A 19,208-nucleotide genomic window follows, 5' to 3' on the forward strand; every position below is an offset into this window, starting at 1 on the left:
CAATTCCTCTAATAAACCTCTCTCTCTCTCTCTCTCTCTCCCTATATATATATATATACACACACACACTTGTTTTTGCTTTCTGGAGAACCCTGTTTAAAACAGGCAATGTACAACAATATAAAACAAGTTCATAATATTTACCATAGGAAAGAAGGCACACAATTATATATAGTACGAGTTAATTTATGTAGAGTTCAAGACCAGGCAAACTAAAACAAAGTTATAAATGGGTAAATACATAGTAAAATATAAAAGACAAGCAAAGGATTGTTATAATAGGGATCAGGAGAGTGATAATTTTTTCAGGAAAAAATATTTTGGGAGAGGAACATTAAGAAGCCTCAAGGGTGCCAGAAATATTATCGTTTTTTGAGCAAGGTGATGGTTATATAAATATTCATTAATACTTATTATTTAAGTGACACATGTATTTTATCACTCATGTGTACATATATTTCTCACAATAGTAAAAATCAACCCAACTTGAATTTTACACAACACAGAATTGAACAAAAAAACAGGCAGAGGGGAATAGGGAAAAAATTAAGAATATAGAGAAAAGAATTGGTTTATTTTCCCAGGATCTCAATAAAACATTTAGCTAAATATTTCTTGGCTTAGTTCAAATTTATAAAGGGCTTAACAAATGAGATTGACTTCTATAATAAAGAGACAAGATACCTGAAGAGCCACAGCACAGACAGCTTAATTGGGTTTCATTAAGATTTTGATTATATTGGCATATAGAGTTACGTAATGTGGCATATGATACTCAGACTATCAGGTTAGTAAATGACTTCAGTATTGACTGTGCCTTTTGGAAATTAGGTGATTAGTGATTTAGGAGCAAATGAAAATAAAAGAAAATGGAAAAGAAATAAAGGAGCACTCAGAAATTTTGTATAGTCATTGTAAGATATTAATCTTTGCCATATTATTTTTTCTCTCACTTAGTTTATGCTCTCCATTAAAAAAATGATTTTTGACATTGTAGAAGAGTTCAAATGCTCATTTTTGTACTATCCATAAAAGGCTTTTATTAATATTCCTCTTTCTAGAGCTGAAGTGGGGTAATCTTTTTGTCTCAGTTTTACAGGTGGTGTTCTGTGTATAGTCAGTGCTTACTTCCCAAAGGCTTCCTTAAGAATCCATGAGGAGCTCTTTCCTAAATTGACACAATCTTTAAAATAACTTAAGCAAAATTCAAAATGACATTTGAAGCCCATTTGTCTTTTTTCACCTACTTTAGCCACAACAAATTGTAAATTTTCTACTGGATAATCATTTTTAAAAGAAGAAGGCATTACACTTGTATGTCCTTTGCAAAGCATAAATTGGGAAAAAAGTGTATCTTGTACGTAGCACATATATCTTCTACGTGTGTTCTCAGCAAATAATGCATATTAGCATGTATGAGCTGTGGTGATTTTTTTTCCAACAGTTAAGTCAACACTGGTCCTATTGATCAGTAAAAATGTTCAATTACACACACACACACACACACATTAATTGAGAGAGACTGTTAAATGATATGACAGAATAAATAATTCAAATAACCTCCTCATAAAAGACACTTAGGAATGCTGGTTTAAAATATTATAAATATTCCCTCAATTATATGAGTTAGCTCACGAGAAAGTAAAGAAAGTCTCTACATACTAAAATGAAAAGAAAGCCAAGACTAAAGTGGTTAATTAGAAGTAAATGTGTAGGGACTTCCCTGGTGGCGCAGTGGTTAAGAATCCGCCTGCCAATGCAGGGGACATGGGTTTGAGCCCTGGTCCGGGAAGATTCCACTTGCCACGGAGCAGCTAAGCCTGTGAGCCACAACTACTGAGCCTGCGCTAAGCCTGCAAGCCACAACTACTGAGCCCACATGCCACAACTACTGAAGCCCACGCCCCTGGAGCCTGTGCTCCACAACAAGAGAAGCCACCGCAATGAGAAGCCCACACACTGCAACGAAGAGTAGCCCCTGCTTGCCCCAACTAGAGAAAGCCCATGCTCATCAACAAAGACCCAATGCAGTCATAAATAAATTAAGTAAAAAAAAAAAACAAAAACAAGTAAATGTGTAATTAACTTCAGAAATTCCCCCAACCTTTGTGTTCAAGAATTTGGATATTAATGGCTGCATCAGTAGAGGACTTGAAGCCTTGGTGGGGGGGGGGGGGGGTCCATGAAAGTGGGAAGTCAGAACTAAAATGCCAGAATAATGCTGGCACAGAGATATCTACTGCCAGTAGAGGAATGTAAAAAGAAAAATCATGTTTAACCTGAACTCCAGTTGGAAAATATCTATCCATGAAATTGTAACTAAACATCTACATTTTCATGAGTTTATAGCTTTGAAGATCCTTGGGATACCAACCAAAAGCAAAGACAACTTATTTGTACAATGACCCTCAACTAGGACTGCACAAAATTCCTATGTATAAAGCTTAACAGATATTAACACACAATATAAAATTAGTCAACACAGAAATGAATGTGGTATAGTGAAAGACTGAGAAGACTTAGACTTGCAGAATTTTCAAATTCGGATTTTGGAATATAGAGTATAAAATATATATTTAAAATTTAGTGGATAAAAATTAAAATATGAAAAGGAAGAAAATAGAACAAGTCCCCCCAAATTATGAAGTATATTATTTAAGTATCAAATAGAACTTCTTGAAATTACAAATACAATTACTGAAATTATATATTCATTGGATCAGAAAAACAGTTTAGATACAGCTAAAGAAAACTTTAGTAAGCTCAAAATAAAACAGAAGAAATTACCTAGATTGGCACAGATGGAAAATCAACAGCAAATAAACATTAGAATACATGGAAAGGAGACAGAAAAGATTTAAGAATGCTAATAGCAGTTTTAGAGAAGCAGACAAGAAAATGGAGAAGAGACAGTATTCAGAGAGATAATAGGCGATAATTTTCCAGAATTAATGAAAGATGTGTCAAGATATTAAAAGGCACAAAGAATATATAATGAATATTTATATAAATGGAAATAAAAATTTAAGGTGCCAAAAACAAAAAGATTTTACAGTTGCCCGTTGAACAACACAGGTTTGAACTGCATGGGTCCACTTATACAAAGATTTTTTCAGTAGTAAATACTACAGTGCTATATGATCTGACGTTGGTTGAATCTGTGGATATGGAACTATGGATACAGAGTAACCATGTATATGAAGGGCCAACTTAAGTTTTACATGGATTTTGACTGCATGGAGGGTCGGTGCCCCTAAGACCCAGGCTGCTCAAAAGTCAAGTGCATTTTATTTTCAAATTTCAAGTATATAATACAGTGTTACTAACTATAATGACCATGCTGTACTTTAGAACCCCAGAACTTATTCATCTTTTAACTGGAAATTTCTGCTCTTTGAGCAACATCTTCCAATTTCCCACACCCCCCAAATCCCTGGTAACCATGCTAGCCTCTGTTTATATGAGTTTGGCTTTTATATTCCACATATAAGTGATATAACACAGTATTTGTCTTCCATTGTCTAACTTATTTCATGTGGCATAATGCATTCAAGGTCCAACCATGTTGTCACAAATGGCAGGATTTCCTTCTTTCTCATGGCTGAATAATATTCCATTGGATATATATACCAAATCTTTTTTGTCTAGCCATCCCTTAACAAACACATAGGTTGTTTACATATCTTGGTGATTGTAAATAATGCTGTAAGACCATGGAAATACAGATATATCCTCAAGATCCTGTTTTCAGAAATTGAATTGATAGATCATAATGTAGCTCTAATTTAAAATTTTTTAAGAACCTGCATAATGCTTTCCATAGTGGCTGCACCAATTTATATTCCCCCCTACAGTGCACAAGCATTCCCTTCTCTCATCATCCTTGCTGACACTTGTTATCTCTTGCGTATTTTATAGTCATTTTAACAGGGATGATGTGATTTTGACTTATGTTTCTGTGATGATTAGTGATATTGAACACCTTTTCATGTAACTGTTGTCCAGGTATGTTTTCTTTGGAATGTCTTCTTTGGAAAAATGTCTATTTAGTTCTTAACATCTCTTTCATTTCTGATTTTATTTATTTGAGTCCTCTCTCATTTAGTCTTGATGAATCTAACCAAAGGTTTGTCTATTTTGTTTATCTTTTCGAAGAACCAGCTCTTAGTTTCATTGATCTTTTCTATTGTCTTTTTAGTCTCTTTTTAACTTATTTCCACTGTGATCTTTGTAATTTCCTTCCTCCTACTAATGTTGCGCTTCATTTGTCCTTCTTTTACTAGTTCCTTGCAGTATAAAGTTAGTGTTTATTTGAGATTTTTCTTGTCTCTTGAAGGAGGCTCTATGTCTTTCGAGTGGAGAATTTAGTCCATTTACTTAATGTGTTTATAGGTAGGTATGGACTTACTATTGCCATTTTGTTAATTGTTTTCTGGCTGTTTTGTAATTCCTTTGTTACTTTCTCCTTTTCTTGATTTTTTTTGCTTTGTGATTTGATGATTTCATCACACATCACAAATCTGTGGCATTCTTGGATTTCTTTCCCTTTCTCTTTTGTGTATTTACTACAGATTTTTGCTTTGTGGTTACCATGAAGTTTACATAAAACTATTTATAAATATAATAGCCTATATTAATCTGATAACTTAAGTTCAAGTGCATACTGAAGTTCCGTATTTTTACCACTGTTCACCCATGTTTTATGTTTTCAGTGTCACAATTTACATCTTTTTAATTTGTGTATGCATTAACAGATTACTGTATAGCTATTTTTACTATTTTTGTCTTTTAACCTTCTTATTAGATTTATAAGTGACTTACCCACCACCATTATGGCATTAGAATACTCTGAATTTAACTATGTGAGATTTATTCTTTTACCAGTGAGATTTATTCTTTCATATGTTTTCCTTTTACTAATTAGTGTTCTTTTGCTTCATCTTGAAGAAGTCCCTTTAATATTTCCTATAAGGCCAGTCTAGTGGTGAGGAACTCTTTCAGCTTTTACTTGCCTGGAAAACCCAGACTTTCGTACCTCTTTTGATATGGGTCTTTTCTTGTTCATCCAATGTGTAGAAGTCACTCAGTTAGTTCCTGGCTTTCTTTCAGAGAGAAGTGCTCCATGTATGGCTGTATGTTTAATGTTTGTGAGAGGAATGGAGTACAGGAACCTCCTGTGTCACCATCTTTAAAAATTCCTCCTTAAAAAGAAGATTTTAAATCAGCCACAAAGGAAAGGCAATTTAAGTAGAAATTATGATGATCAGACTGACAGCAGACTATCAATCACAAGAATAGACTATAGACAAGAGCAGAATAATAAGAACAGAGGGAAAAAGCTCTTAATAATACAGAGACAATATAACTGCCCATCCATAATTTTATAGACATTTAATTTTTATTTAATAAAAAAGGTAAAATAAAGAGAATGTAGATAAATATTAATTGATAGAGTTTACCATTTATGAATACTTACTAAATAAATGTCTAAAGAATTTGCTTTAGGAAATATAAAGTAAAATAATATAAAGAAAAGAAAGAAGGGATGAAACATAAGAAGACATAGTGACTGGAAAAGAATCTGAAAAAGAATAGAGATACATATGTATATAACTAAATCACTTTGCTGTACACCTGAAACATTGTAAATCAACTATACTTCAATAAAAAAAATTAAAAAAGAAGAAATAGTGAGCAAAGGAATTGATAAATATGTATGTAGTTTAAACATAGAACACTAATAATACCCAATACATGTTGGGAGTGAAATATAAGTCATAAGTAAAATATTAGACAACAGTAACATGTAAAGCAAAAACAGTTCTTAGTTCTGAGAAGTTCTAAGGTTCTAATAGCCTTATATACTTCTTAAGACTAATGGTAGTGGTGAATGTGTACATGTGTGTATGTGCATATGTCTGTGTGTATGTATGCACATACACTATGTCAACACATATATATATGTTTTATGCTTAACATATATATATGCTAAACATATATATATGCTAAACATATATATATATGTTAAGCATAAAAACTTAAAAATAGAGTATGTAGTTTTAAGACCATTAGAGGGGAAAAAAGGAAGCATTTATTAAATCCAAAGAAGGCAACAAAAGAGATTAAGAAAAATAATAGAAGGACAATAACATTTTAGCAACAAGTCAAAAGCATTCATAATTGTGATACATGTAAATGACTTAAATTTTCCAGTTAAAAGACAAAAGTCATAGGAGTAAATAAAAAGAAACAGAAATCAACTTTGCACTACTTATAAACATAATCATAATATTAAAAAATGACTGCAACTAAAAACACAAAAGAAAATTATACTAATCAAATAGCAATGAAAACAAATGGTATAGCCAGATTACTGTTAGACAAAATATACTTTCAAGCAGAGAGTCATCATATTATAATAACATACATAATTTGGGGCATGTATTGTGTATTCTATTATCATATGATAAACTCTAAATCTCTCTCTTGATTTTTTAACAAATGTAAAAAATTAATGTTATAGTCTTAAAATATATAAAGAAAAAATGAGCAGAATTCAACAAGATGCCAAAAAATTAACCATAAACCTACTCATTAAAAAAAAAAAAAGGCCACATTCTAAGCACTAAAGAAAGACTTAGCAATTTTCAAAGACTTAATATATAGACTACATTTTGTGATCAAAATTCCATTAATTAAAAAAATATAATAAGTTAGCTATGAAAAATTTCAAAAGCAAACATCTAGAAAAGTAATACTTTAAATCATTTGTCTCAAAGAGATATCATAATGCAATTAGAAAATTCAGTACCTATTATATTTTTATGAAAAAGAAGAAAGTTTAGCAAACTAAGAATAAACCTGAGATTTCCAAATTGAATAAAGTATATCTTCCAAAAATCCATCATTAAACAATAGTTTATTTTTAAATTAAAAGAAAAAAAGCATGGTTGAGTGTTTTCATTACTGCTTTTGAAAATTTTATTTGAAGGCTTAAATAAAGCAAAAGGATAAGGAAAATAAATAAAAATTATAAACTATTGAAATAGAAACTTACCACTTACAGCTATTTTCATTATTCCCATAGAAAACTAAATAGACTTTCTAGACAAAGTATTTGAATTTATTAGGTCAATATGGAATAAATTATAAAATCAATATACAAAATGAATTATTTTCCAATATACCAGAAACAAAAATAGAAGCAACATAATTGAAGAAAATAGGACTTAAAAAAATAAAAATATTACATTTTTATGATTACAGCTAACAAAGCTGTGTAGTATATTTTTGAAAGACAATATAAAATTTTATGAAAAGACATTACAGAAGAGAAGAAAAAGAAAGAGGAGAAAAAGGAGGAGAAAGAATGGGAAGAAGGAGAGGTGTACCACATAAGATATGGGAACATTCTGTATCATACACACACCGTTTCTCTCCAAATTCACCTATAAAATTAGTGTAATTACATTTACAGTACCAACTGGTTATACTCATGAAACTTAAAAAGCTCATGCTAAAATATACGTGGAATAGGCCAGACCAGCGAACGCGATTCCCAAGGTTGCCACAGGATCCCGGGGCGCTGCAGCTTGGGGAGACTGCCCTCCCAATAGCGACGCCTCGGAGAGAGACATCCAGCCTTATCCCGCAGCTCCGAGCCGCTGGGCTCACCACGCTCTAGGGCCAGCAGAGAGGGAAGTGGCCAAACAGCGCTAAGCTGAGGGCTCCCGGGCATGGCTGCTTGCCATGGGGTGGGAGTCTTGGGGGGCTGGGGTCCAGGGGCCAGAGGCTCCCCATGCTGTCCCAGGGGTTCTGGGACCCCAACAGGGCCCTTGTCTATTCCATATGTACTTCTATATATATGGAATAGACAAGAACCAAAATTTTTGGAGGCAGAAGTAAAGGGATTTGCTATATCAAAAATAATATTGATAATGCTTACACTTACATAGTACTTTCTACCCGCCAACATTATTTTTAAATGCTTATGTTTAAAATATTGTTTAATCACCATAACAATTATATAAGTAATGTAATTTCCATCTTGTAGCTGAGCAGAGGCATGGCAAAAATAATTTGCCCATTTTTATACAGTGGTAGAGACTGAATTTGAACCTGGACATTTTGGCTCCATAGTCTTGTTCATAATTATTACCTTAGTCAATGTCAAAACATTAATGAATTTGAGTTATTAGGAAAGTGTTGTATTACACTGGGATAAACAAAGATGCCAAATGATCAAAGTAGAAAGCCTAGAATTTGGCTCAAAGTGGAAAGAATATTTGCTATATAGTACAGATGGCTTTGACAATCAGGATAGGGGGTGTAGTTCAAGCTTTTTGAAAAAAAAAAGTGCTCAGTTTACTCTATAAAAAACCAAATTCTTTAGACCATTCAAAATTAGTTTCAGATAAATTCAAGGCTGAAATATATCAAGCAAAATATAACATTTGTGTATAATTTTTTAAATTTTAGTTTCCAAAGGATATTTAAAGAAAACTCAAAAACAAAAACAAGAACATAAATATGACCATGTTAAAATGAAAAAAATCTGTTTCTATAAATAAAAAACAAAAAAATAAGGAGAAACAAGCAACAAACTAGGAGAAGAACCTTGTTATATACATGAAAAGGCTTGTTGTTCAGAATATCTTTATTAAAAAACCACAAGCTGCTACTAATAATGATATTATTATATAATACTTTCAATTTATTCCCCATGCTGTATATTTTATCCCCATGACTCACTTGTTTTGTAACTGGAAATTTGTAGCTCTTATTTTTTCTCACCTATTTCACCAATCCCCCTTGCCCCGTCAGCTCTGGCAACTGCCTGTTTGTTCTCAATATCTATGAGTCTGTTTTTTTCTCTTGTTATGTTTGTTCATTTGTTTTGTTTTTTTAGATCCCACATATCAGTGAAATCAATCACACAGTATTCATTTTTCTCTGTCTGAGTTATTTCACTTAGCATTATACCCTCTAGGTCCATTCATGTTGTTCCAAGTGGCAAGATTTCATTCCTTTTATGGCTTAGTAATATTCATATACACACACACACACACACACACACATCTTTCTCTATTCATCTATCAATGGACACTTATTTTTATATAATAAAATTATATATTTCATATAAAATTTATTATAGTTGTATATTTATTTTATATTTATATATAATATATTATAATAATGCATGTTATATTCATAAATTCTATTTATATTATTTATAATAATAAATTATTATTATTATTGCTATTATTAGCAAGCAGCCCAAAGAAAAATAGGCATGTTGGTGTTTTAATAAAGATGGTTGCACCTTCTCCACAATGCAGAAATTCTTTCCTTTTATATATTTTTAACAGGTACATCTGCATATGTGCTGAAGTAGGCACCTATAATAATATTACGGCAACACTGTTTACAGAACTGAAAAAATTGTAAACAACCCAAATGTCCATTGCCAGAAAAATTTATAATGGAATCATGGTTTAACAGTACAGTTGACCCTTGAATAACACGTTTGAACTTCGTGGATCCAAGTATATGCAGATTTTTTTCAATAAATATATTGGAAAGTTTTTAGAGGCTTGTAATAATTTGAAAAAACTCACAAACTGTGTAGCCTAGAAGTATTTTTAAAATTAAGAAAAAGGTATGTCATGAATGAATAAACTATATGTAGATACTAGTCAATCTCATCATTTACTACCATAAAATATACACAAATCTATTATAAAAGTTAAAATTTATCAAAACTTATGCATATCCTTACAGACCATACATAGCACCTTTCACAGTCAAGAGGAGTATAAAGATGCAGTATTACACCATAACTGCATAAAATTAACTGTAGTACATACTGTACTACTGTAATAATTTCAAAGCTATCACCTGTTGCTATTGGGCTGAACTCGTGTTGTGTCAGCTTAAAACACTGCGTGATGCATCTCCATGTGAGCAGTTTGTCTCTCCAGTAAACTGTGTATTGCAGTAAAAAGTGATCTCTCAAGATTCTTGTGTATTTTTCATCATGTTTAGTGCAATACAGTAAATCCTGAATAACACCACAGAACCCACACAAAGTGCCATTAGTGATGCTGGAAGTGCTCCTAAGAAGCAGAGAAAAGTCATCATGTTACAAGAAAAAGTTAACTTGCTTGAAATGAACTAAAGATTGAGGTTTTCAGCTGTAGTTGCCTGTCATTTCAAGATAAAAAAAATCAGCATAAGGACCATTGTAAACTAGTCACTGCAGGTACACCAGCAGGCACGAAAACCTTCTACTTTTTTGTGATATACCTTTTACTCTTGTATTGAGTGCAGATTTTCTGTGGATGCAGGATACCTATAGACTCTAATATGATTCGAGAAAAAGTGAAGTCATTATATGGCAACTTAAAGCACAAGGAAGGTGAGGGATCAAAAGATGGATAACCAGCAAAGGATGGTTTGATGATTTTAGAAACAGGTTTGGCTTAAAAAAATGTCAAGATAACAGGAGAAGCAGTTTCTGCCAACCAAGAGGTAGTAGACAGGTTTCCAGACAACATTAAGAAAATCATTGAGGAGAAAAAATATCTACCTCAACAAGTTTTTAATGCAGACAAAAGTGCCCTATCTGGAAAAAAAAATAAAATAAAAGCCACAAAGGACATTTATTAGTAAGGAGGAGAATCAAACACCAGGATTTAAGGCAGGAAGGAATAGGCTAACTCTACTGTTTTGTGAAAATGCAATTGGGTTTATGATCAGAACTGCCTTTATCTATAAAGCTGCTAACCCTGAGCCTTGAAGGGAAAAGAAAAACACCAGCTGCCAGTCTTTTGGTTGTACAACAAGAAGGCCTGGACAATGAGAACACTTTTCCTGGATTGGTTCCATTGATACTTTGTTCCTGAAGTCAGGAAGTACCTTGCCGGTAAGGGACTGCCTTTTAAAGTTCTTTTGATATTGGACAATGCCCCTGGCCACCTAGAACTCCATGAGGTCAATACCAGAGACACTGAAGTAGTCTACTTGCCCCCAAACACAACTTTGCTAATTCAGCCTCTAGATCAGGGGGTCATAAGGACATTTATGTCTCATTACACAGCATTCTGTGGAGAGGATTGTCAATGCTGTGGAAAAAAATCCCAATAGAGAGAACATCATGAAAGTCTGGAAAGATTACAACATTGAAGATGCCATCGTTGTTATAGTAAAAGCCGTGAAAGCCATCAAGCCCAAAACAATAAATTCCTATCAAAGAAAACTGTCTAGATGTTAGGTGGGCTTCACAGAATTCTGAGAGCCAATCAAGAAAATCATGAGAGAGATTGTGGACACGGCAAAAAAGGTGGGTGGATCTTGGAGAAATTCAAAAGCTAACAGACACCACAACAGAGAAATTAACAAAAGACAACATGATGGTGGTGAGTGTTCTGAACCAGTGCCAGACAAGGAGGAAGAAGATGTAGAAGAAGCAGTGCCAGGAAACAAATTGACATTAGACAATCTTGCAGAAGGGTTCTGACTTTTCAAGACTGTTTTTGACTTCTTTTATAACATGGACCCTTCTATGATATGGGCACTAAAACTAAAGCAAACAGTGGAAGAGGACTAGGTACCTATAGAAATATTTTTGGACAAATGAAAAAACCAAAAAAGACAGAAATTACAATGTATTTCCATAAAGTTACACTGAGTGTGTCTGCCTCTCCTGACTCTCCTTCCACCTCTTCCACCAATTCTGCCTCTGCCAGCCCTGAGACATCAAGACCAACCCATCTTCTTCCTCCTTCTCCTTAGCCTACTCAACATGAAGTTGATGGGAATAAAGATCTTCATGATGATCCACTTCCGCATAATAAATAGTAAATAATCATGATGCCATACAGTTAATAAACTTATCTGTTGTGTATGTGTGTGTGTTTGTGTGAAGATCTAATAACTGTACAGCAAAAAATGTATGAGACATTTCTGCATCATGACCAACGGCATTACCTAAGTTTTCATCGTGTAGAACATTGTATACAAGACTTGTATTGAAGAGGATAGCCTATCCTACACAGGCATAAAGTAAGTGATATTTAATATAAAACTAATAATGTCTTAGTTTTCTTACTCTTTTGCTTTGCTTTCAAAGAATTATATTACTGTAGCATATGCTCCTCTCTCATAATTGGAGAAACTACATACCAGCCTATCATCGCAAGTAAGCACTTTTTTTAAAGAAATGAAACAATGTTTCCAAGACTGTACTATGAATATGACTAATACTGTATGGCATAAACATGTTCAATGATTTATTCATTAGCATATAGGCTAGGCGACCATAAAGAAAGCATATTGCTTCTTCTTTGTTATCAATGCATGAATCGTTATACCTGTAAATAAATATGAATTTCTTTTTCACATTATCTTTTCATTTTTGATGTCTAGTGTTAATAATACATATAAGATATATAGTATTGTGTATCATAGAAGACAATTTGATATAGGTATTGATAGGCAATTCATTTTGTAAACAGACGATGTAAACTTAGGGTACCGAAAAATACAACACAGTACTATAAATGCATTTTCTCTTATGATTGTCTTAATAACATTTTCTTTTATCTAGCCTACTTTATTGTAAGAATACAGTATATAATACATATAACATACAAAATATGTGTTAATTGACTGCTTATGTTATCAGTGAGGCTTTCAGTCAACAATAGGCTATTAGTAAAGTTTTGGGGGAGTCAAAAGTTATATGCAGATTTTCAACTGTGCGGGGAGTCAGTGCCCCAACCCTAGCATTGTTCAAGGGTAAACTGTATAACAAAATACTAATAATTAATGAAAATTATGAACTTGAGTTATACTATCAACACAGATGAATGTCATAAACTAATGAACTGAAAAAACAAATTATACAAAACTATTTGTTATAAAGTATTTAACCTTAAAATCTACAATGCAAAAACATAAAATGTTTGTGGATACATACATATGTATTAAAAGTTTGAGAACACATATGAAAATGTAATAATACCATCCTTTGTGGAAGGAGGAATGAAGAGGAAAGGACATGAGTTAGGGAGTTTTAAAGGAGTTTCAATATGCTGTGCGCTTTATATCTTAAGCTGGTTGGTAAACCATGTATGTGTACAATACTATGCTCTTTGGCATTTCTTTGAAAAATTAATGATAGTATAAAATAGTAGAACATGTTTCTTCATTTAAAAATGTATTAATGGTTGTCAGTTTGGGAAGAAAAAATGATATTTTTAAAAAATCAGAAATGACAAAATGTATTTATGCTGCAATAAAACTGTACAGTGTGTCTAATAGAAGGACTATGAGCTTTTTATCTGCCTTCTGCAGTCTCAGTGCTCAAAGTGTAGTGATGACAGCCACTGAATATTGCTCAATATCTGAACCATAATTAGGATGATTTTGAGATAAAAAGGTAACACCATGGTGGTTTTTTAAATAATTGTTGCTTTTTCTAACACTTCTCAAATAGAGATGAAAATTAAATGAGGGTATTTCTTTAGAAGCAATATATTTCCAACTAAGCATTTACTCTTAACTCTGGCTTTGTCTAATACCCGATTTAGCAAAGAGTATCTACTATTCATACCATGAATCAGAGATAATCTTTAACCACCGTGTGATCTATAATGTGTCTTCCTGGTGGGTGCTATCTCTGTGCAATTATTTTTATTTGTGGAGAAAATGGAATACTATGCCCTGTTGTCTTTAGGAAGGCCAAATCTCATACAGAGCAAATGACTTAGAAAATATTACTATCACAAGAGAATAAATAAAGTATATTTACCTGAAGTATTTTTGTTTTTTACGTGCCCAAGTTTTATCTTTAATCTCTTGCATCACCACTACTATCATCCAATACCTTCCCCCGCCCCCCTTGACACACATACACATTCACTTCAGACTTTGGCACTTGCCTATAGTCTCTGTCCAAGATCCTAAATCAACCTCCCATAATTTCTTTTTCCACAAGAATTCATAACCAGTTCTCAAGTCCATCATCTCTATGCCTCTGAGGACCATTTCCTCCACTCATTCTGACATCTCAAGTATCATGATCTTTTAATATACTCAATCTATTATCCTTACTATATGTTTTACAAGCTTATTAGGAATTTCAGACCACTGATGATACTATTTTTTAATTCTCTCCTTCTCTTCACAAATTTTTTATATAAGTTCTACACACTTATCTCCCATTTATTCTTTTATTCTGCAATCCCCATCCTATGAAAGTTAAATCCTACCATTTTATTGAAACCATTTTCATGAATATAATCAATCAACATCACGTCACCAAACCCAAGGAATGATTTCAAGAGAAGATTTAGATCTTCTCCAAATATTTAAAATTTTTAAACATAAAAATTTTATAAAATTTCATCCTTGTGACAATTTTAATGGCACCCTACATTTTAATATATCAACTTAACAGAATATTATTTCCTTATTTTAGTACCTATTTTGTCTACTTGATTGCAACCCTCATGGTTTTCAGTTTTGTACCATTTTTCAGGTAGTTGACAATAACTTCTTCAATGTTGAGTAAATTTTGGCTCTTACTGCTTGCCATTTCCTCCTTCTTGAGTTTTTTCTTGACTTTTATGACACCACAATTTTCTAATTTTTTTCCTATCCCTACAGGTTTTCCTTCTCTGTCTCCTTAAAGACTCCTCCTCCTTTACCTAAACACACATGGGAGAATTCCTTACAACTTTATCCAAAATCATCATTTCTCTTCAGGTTAATCTCTCTACTTAGATGATATTATCCACCCTAACAGTTTTGATTATGAATAATATACTAAGGACACCAACATTGATATACCCTCTCTTCTGAGGAGTCTCATTATGATGGCTTAGGTAAATATTTACTCATTATTTCAAAAAGATTTGTATCCTTCTCCAAAATGATTCCTCTTCTACTGTACAATGTGGTAAAAAGATATAGGATAAAAGAATGTTAACTACACATTTTTAAAAGCCCTAAAATGTTTATAATGTTTGACTGAATAGATGCACTTTAAAATTTTTCTTAAAGCAATAAGCACATTGCTAATATTTTATATACTTACATACTGTCATATATTTTATATATTTGTCATATTATTATTATTATTTTTAACTTTTGGATTTACTTATTTATTTTTGGCTGTGTTGGGTCTTCGTTTCTGTGCGAGGGCTTTCTCTAGTTGCGGCAAGCGGGGGCCACTCTTCGTCGCCGTGCGCGGGCCTCTCACTATCGCGGCCTCTCTTGTTGCGGAGCACAGGCTCCAGACGCGCAGGCTCAGTAATTGTGGCTCACGGGCCTAGTTGCTCCGCGGCATGTGGGATCTTCCCAGACCAGGGCTCGAACCCGTGTGCCCTGCATTGGCAGGCAGATTCTCAACCACTGCGCCACCAGGGAAGCCCGTCATATTATTTTATAATGACAGATATTTATTATAGTTATCATTATTTTGTATTTGACATTATATTCATCCTGTTTCTGAAAACTTGGAGATATCCTAGTCTTTATCAGTCGGGGTTTGGTGAAGCAATTTGGGCATACAGAGACTAAAAGTATAGTTTATAAAAATAAGAAGAAGAAATTTAAAAATTAATGCTATGGTAAGATGTATATAATGCATAATTTACTAAAAAAGTAGTGTTCAATGAATTAATAGAATATTCATCATAACAGTGGTCTTTTCTATTAATAAAAATTTATGACATAAATATAGCAATATCGAGAGAAATAAGAAAGTAAAAGAGAGCAAAGAAAAAATATAATAGATAGTAACTGTGTGATTTGTTTAACAACTGTTTCTACATTTATGTATTATATTCCTTAGCTGTAGTCATGTTTTTTCTTTCCTTTTAATGAACGTAAGAGAATCAGTCCTTTTCTTTTATTATAAAGCTGTCTATTTTGTTGAAAAACTGTTATACCTAAACTGATCACTCAATTTATAAAAGTTAGCAAGAAGTTAACAAGATTTTACTTTGTGAATTCCCAGTTTTTCTGTAGTTTAAAAGATGAACAAGAGAGTCTCATTCCTTTCCATGATGGGGCTAACAGTGAAACAGCAGTTTGTTTGAAACATATATGTAGATATGACTCCAAAAGACTTTCAAATAGGAATATGAATCAAAGTTACCCTCAACAGTCACAGGGAGTGTTCTTTATGGATATTAAGATACTGCTTTATTATGTAAAGGCAATTATAAAATTAAAGATAACAACGGATTCATATGTATGAGTCAGGAGTCAGTTATACTTTTTGAGAAGAATCATTGCTTATTTTATTAGAATCATTTTGACTGCTGCCACACAGAGCTTATATATGGAATTTCTTATTAAAAATTGAATTACTAATATTGGCACATTAATAGTACCAGTTTTAAAAATATATTTCATCCTTTGCCCTCTATTAATTTGGTGAGATTTTCTATTCCTGTAAAATGAGCTAGTTAAGAGTAAAATTTTAAATGATTGTTTTTCAATTTCACTCACAGTCACAATTATGACATAAGACAATTATAATAAAAGTACTGTGTTTTGGTGTTTTGTTTTCATTTTTTCTCTCTTGAAAGATGACCAACTTCAGAAAACAAAAAATAAAATATAGCCACTATCATCACCTATGTCCAGAAGTTCAAAATGCTTTTACCTCTGCTGTTTGCTATAAGTTTATTTAGACTAGAATTGCATAAAGCAAAATCTGAATCCTGCTTTGAAAGTCAGTGATGGGAAACTAATGTTAAATTTGCTGTTATATTAATTAAACAGGGAGGCCATTCACTGATGTGGCTCTAATACCTTGGCTGCCTACTGTAACCAAACCGAAATTAAGCCTGTAAATGCCTCAAGGTTACGACATCAAAACGCTAAGGAAAACCAAGTCCAAAGGCCAACGAGGCTACAAGCTGTAGCCAATCAACAATTTTCTTACTTTGCTTCTACCTTCTCTCTATAAAAGTCGCTCTCGGGGCTTCCCTGGTGGCGCAATGGTTGAGAATCTGCCTGCCAATGCAGGGTACACGGGTTCAAGCCCTGGTCTGGGAAGATCCCACATGCCGCTGAGCAACTAGGCCCGTGAGCCACAACTACTGAGCCTGCGCGTCTGGAGCCTGTGCTCCGCAACAAGAGAGGCCGCGACAGTGAGAGGCCCGCGCACCGCAATGAAGAGTGGCCCCCGCTTGCCGCAACTAGAGAAAGCCCTCGCGCAGAAACGAAGACCCAACACAGCCAAAAATAAACAAATAAATTAATTAAAAAAAAAAAAAAACATAAGTAATATTGTTAAAAAAAAAAAAAAAAGTCGCTCTCGGAGCTCCTGTTAGCTGGAATGCTAGTAACCACTTCAGGTTTGGCACTGCCGAGTCAAATAGATTTTCGCTCAAAAAAATTCTTAAATTTTAAAATATACCTCAGTTTATCTCTTAACACCTCTGGTTTTAAAAGACGGGACCAAAGGAGGCCCCTGAGGGTCCCCAGGAGCAACGAGCAACCAGGCTGAGGTACCTTTAAGCCGCTTAAGTTCCTCTCTTTCTCCCTGCCTCGGAGCTGGTGGATAAATAACTCTCAGATACCAGATTTTAGCTCTGCAGCTTTTGCATTATGAGCTTTCAGACTCTATTTGAGCACTTCTTTTTCCCGGCTGGGTCCGGAAACAACTGGAATCTGACTGGGTCTGACTAAAAAGTCAGACTCCTTCCGGGGTCAGACTGGGTTCAACTTAGAAATCCCGCCGGTTCCGGAGTCAGACTGAATCCGACTTGAAAACTGGGCTGAGTCGGGGGTCAAAGTGGGTCCGACTTAAAGTGAACTGGGTCTAGTGTGAAGCCTCAGGTAAATTAAAATTTGTTTTAAGGCTGAACAAGCAGTTTAAATTTACCACAGATAATCTTGAATTACGGTGGCTGCAGTGGAGAAATTTGAACCATTTTAGGTAAGCTTATCCGTATTTGATGTACCTTAGAGAAAAGCATTTTCTTCTACATCACCTTGTATTATTACTTTAAAATGTCTTTTAAAGGGAAAATGTCATTAAGGAATCTCCATTTTCTTTGTACTGTGAAGGAGTCTTTTTTTTTTTTTAATTAAATTAAGTATCTAGAGAATTGTTTTTCAGACGATAGAAAAAAAAAAACTACCCTTCAAGAAAGTCACAATCTACCATAATGACATAAAAATATTCCTGAGAATATAATTTTATTAAACAAAAGATTATAATATTAAATTATAGGTTTTTTTTTTTAAATTGGGGTATAGCTGCTGTACAATGTTGTGTTAGTTTCTGCTGTACAATGAAGTGAATTAGCTACATGTATACCTATATCCCCTCCCCCTTGGACCTTCTTTCCACCCCCACACCTCCCATCCCCCCTCCATCCCACCCATCTAGGTCACCACAGAGCACCGAGCTGAGCTCCCTGTGCTATACAGCAGGTTCCACTAGCTATCTGCTTTACACACGGCAGTGCACATAGGGCAGTCCCACTCTCCCAATTCATCCCACACCCCTCTCCCCACCCCCGTGTCCATTCTCTGTGTCTGGGTCTCTATTCCTGCCCTGCAAACAGGTTTATCAAAAATATGGAACGCTTCACGAGTTTGCATGTCATCCTTGCTCAGGGGCCATGCTAATCTTCTCTGTATTGTTACAATTTTAGTATATGTGCTGCCGAAGCTAGCACATAAATTACAGTTTAAGAAAATAATACATTATCACCCTTTGACTTTTTGGTCTAAAAATGTAGGGTTTACAGAGAGATTCGTTGTTTTAACTATGCTTCACTTCCAAAATTCCAAAATTAACGATGAATATTCAACACCAAATGGCATAAAGAGTGTACCATCTTCTCTGATCTACGAATTGATGATCTCATCCTGTGGTATATTTGCCTTTAAATATGTGACCACAAATCTGTCGTGAAGACACTGCCCACTTTTTTCTCCTACTCTTTAACAGTGCCATGTTACTCAACTAGTTATACTACATTGTGACATCTCTTCATAACTGGTCGTGTTGTTAGATTTCATATGTCCATAAATTAAGCTTTTTGCTATTGAGCTATTGGACTTTAAATACAAAATTGGTGATGGAAAATTCTCAGAATATTAAAATATTTTTTTTTAAAGTTTTACTGTGGAAAGTTTAAAATAAACTCAAAAGTAGGGTGAATAATGAAACTAAT

At 33.7% G+C, this 19,208-nt stretch overlaps 1 non-coding gene across 1 annotated transcript; it reads right to left on the minus strand.

Moving 5' to 3' along the window:
- Positions 1 to 18,600: 18,600 nt before the first annotated feature.
- LOC137760400 (U6 spliceosomal RNA) lies at positions 18,601 to 18,707 on the minus strand. The gene has a single exon (XR_011073345.1). It is a non-coding gene; the product is annotated as a U6 spliceosomal RNA (small nuclear RNA).
- Positions 18,708 to 19,208: the final 501 nt, after the last annotated feature.

Source organism: Eschrichtius robustus, chromosome 2 (genome assembly GCF_028021215.1).
Source record: "Eschrichtius robustus isolate mEscRob2 chromosome 2, mEscRob2.pri, whole genome shotgun sequence".
Taxonomy (NCBI): Eukaryota; Metazoa; Chordata; class Mammalia; order Artiodactyla; family Eschrichtiidae; genus Eschrichtius; species Eschrichtius robustus.